This window comes from Penaeus japonicus, unplaced genomic scaffold, assembly GCF_977035675.1.
Source record: "Penaeus japonicus unplaced genomic scaffold, GWHDUDI00000001_assembly GWHDUDI00000039, whole genome shotgun sequence".
Taxonomy (NCBI): Eukaryota; Metazoa; Arthropoda; class Malacostraca; order Decapoda; family Penaeidae; genus Penaeus; species Penaeus japonicus.
This window is the reverse complement of record NW_028234441.1, coordinates 8,901,500-8,903,999: the sequence shown is the minus strand read 5'-3', so window position 1 is coordinate 8,903,999 and position 2,500 is coordinate 8,901,500. Positions and strand designations below refer to the sequence as shown.

The 2,500-nt window shown below is 36.3% G+C and overlaps 1 protein-coding gene across 4 annotated transcripts in view; it reads left to right on the top strand.

The window, feature by feature from the left end:
• IRSp53 (Insulin receptor substrate 53 kDa) overlaps positions 1-2,500 on the top strand; it is a 147,674-nt gene that overhangs the window by 45,956 nt on the left and 99,218 nt on the right. The window contains exon 1 of one of the 4 annotated variants that reach the window (XM_086533637.1): positions 1-55. This exon is cut by the window's left edge and continues 174 nt beyond it. The exons of the other annotated variants lie outside the window; for them this stretch is intronic. The gene's annotated coding sequence lies outside the window, so the exon portion shown is untranslated. The remainder of the gene's footprint in view (positions 56-2,500) is intronic. 4 annotated transcript variants of the gene reach the window in all.

The window sequence follows — 2,500 nt, the reverse complement described above, 5'->3', positions numbered from 1 at the left end:
CGGCAGAGCTTTCAAGCAGATTGCATGATGGGCCTGTCAATTATCAGATACTAAGGTACACTTTGGAACAATAGTGCATTATGATTTCGGTTGACTACAGTAGTTTGGGAACTGTGTATCTGTTTCGGTCGTTCGAATTATATGTCTGATGTAAAAATGGTTGATGTAAGATGTAAGTATTTTGTGATATATGAGGCAGGAGTGATTCTGATATTTGTTACTATATCTAGATTCAATTATTAATATGCAAAAGAGTGGGAATTTAGCTTTATCGTTTATCTTGAAAAGTTTATTAGATCGTAGACAAAATAACATGAAAGTACATATAAAATGATATACTGTAAAGAGAATAAAACACGAAGAAAAACGGTTGAAATAAAACAAAGTAAGAAAAAAACAAAAAACAAAAAACAAAAACAAGATGTATAACGGAAATAACGGAAAGCTTTCCGATTTTGGTCCTCAATCTCTCTTTTTTTTAATTTTCATAATATATATAAACATTGAAAAAAAAAATGATGTTCAGTTTCCATTCTCAATAACCAGGTCCCATGAATTCATCAACTATTAACGGATTTTACTACAGTGCACGAATTCAATTAAAGCCAGCACATCAAAGGATAAATGCAATCAAGGAGTGGAAAACAAAAACAACAAATAAACAAAAGACCCAAGTAAGAAAGGCATAACAAAAACAAGGTCAAAAGAAGGTCTCGACAAATGCATATACTTATAAGGAGTTCCCAACTGCCATAAATAAGGTCACGCGATGGCACTCTTACCTTGCATGGCTTTTTTTGGTGCCAAGGGTTAAACGAAAAACTTGTTTAATCTCTTCAAAATAGAAGAAAAAACTTGTTTAATATCTACGATATAAAAGGGGTGATTTAATATCTGTAATTCAATCCGAGATCAAATAAAAAGATTGACTGAGTATCAGCTTGGCACGGTGTATTTAGCACACGATATCTCACGCAACAAATGGATTGCGGGATGAGGTCAGAGGTCAAAGGTTAGGCAGACATTGAGGTCAAAGAAGGTGGATGCTGTTGGTGGTAGAATGATGAAGGTGACGTGGGTGGTGCCGCCTTTTAGGGTTGGTTAAAGTTATGAAGGTGGTACTTTTGTGATGAAAGTGACGTTGATGTGTCTTTTAGGTGATGGAAATGACGTTGATGTCTCTTTTGGGTGGTGAAAGTGACGTGGGTGTGCTCTTTGTTGTGAAGGTGATGTGGGTTATACTCTAGTTGTGGAGAAGATGACACAGATGTACTTTTGTAATGGTGAACGTGAGGTGGGTAGTGTATTTCATGGTGATGAAAATGAGGCGAGATGCTTTTTTTTATGGTGAAGGTGATATTGATGTGCTTTTTATAGTGGTGAAGTGAGTCGGATGGGGCTTTTGTGGTGAAGATGATGGAGATGCTTTTAGTGTTAGTAAAAGTGAGGCGGACGGTGCTTTTTGCGGTGAAGATTATATCGACTGTATTTTTTATGGTGTTAAGGTGATAGGAGTGGTACTTTCGCAGTGTGAATGTGGCGTTTTATGGTGACAATGGTATGGTTCTTTCCTTCAGGTGAAGATGGTGTCAATGGTTATCTTTTATTCTGAAGGTGGTGATGTCGGTGGTGCTTTTTGTATAGTGAAGGTATAATTAGTCGTATGTTTAGTGGTGACACACGCGGTGGTGTTAGAAGTGGCAGAATAGACACGTGGTGAGACTGATGGTGTCAGTGATGTTAGTAACGACCACGATGTTGTTTGTGGTGACGTCATTGCCAACAGCAGTGGTGATGATGATGGTTGCAATCAGGTAATAGCCATGAGAGGTTTCTACAAGGCTTACTTTTGTTGCAAAACAATTGAATATGTTTTTCTTTAATGGTAATAATTGAATATACTTTTCCTTAATAACGAATATTTCGGTGTAAGTGCTCAATAATGATGATATACAGAATTTTCATAAGTGCATGTATCACAGTTACAAAAGTACTACATGGCATTTGACTTATCTTTTCCATAATTAAAAGTAATTAATTATTCACAATTTTGCTGATACGTCATAGTGAACGAATTAACGAATATCATTTCAGAGACGTTGCTATTAAGTTTGAAAATAAAAGTTCGCAGAATAAAGAAATTGAAAATAAGATGGAAGAACTAAGAAAATATTAGAATAAAAAATAAAGAAAACATTTGTAAACTTTAAACTACATTAAACAAAAAGAGAAAAAAACACTTGGAACTAATGGGCAAAACTCCATTTTCTGCGAACCATCTGGAACGCAAGAATCGTGTAAAGATAACAAGTAAGTACAATTAGACGAAATAGAGAGAGAGAGAGAGAGAGAGAGAGAGAGAGAGAGAGAGAGAGAGAGAGAGAGAGAGAGAGAGAGAGAGAGAGAGAGAGAGAGAGAGAGAGAGAGAGAGAGAGAAAGGGAGAGAAAGAGAGAGAGAAAGGGAGAGAAAGAGCGCAAGAAAGAGCAGAACAGAGGAAGA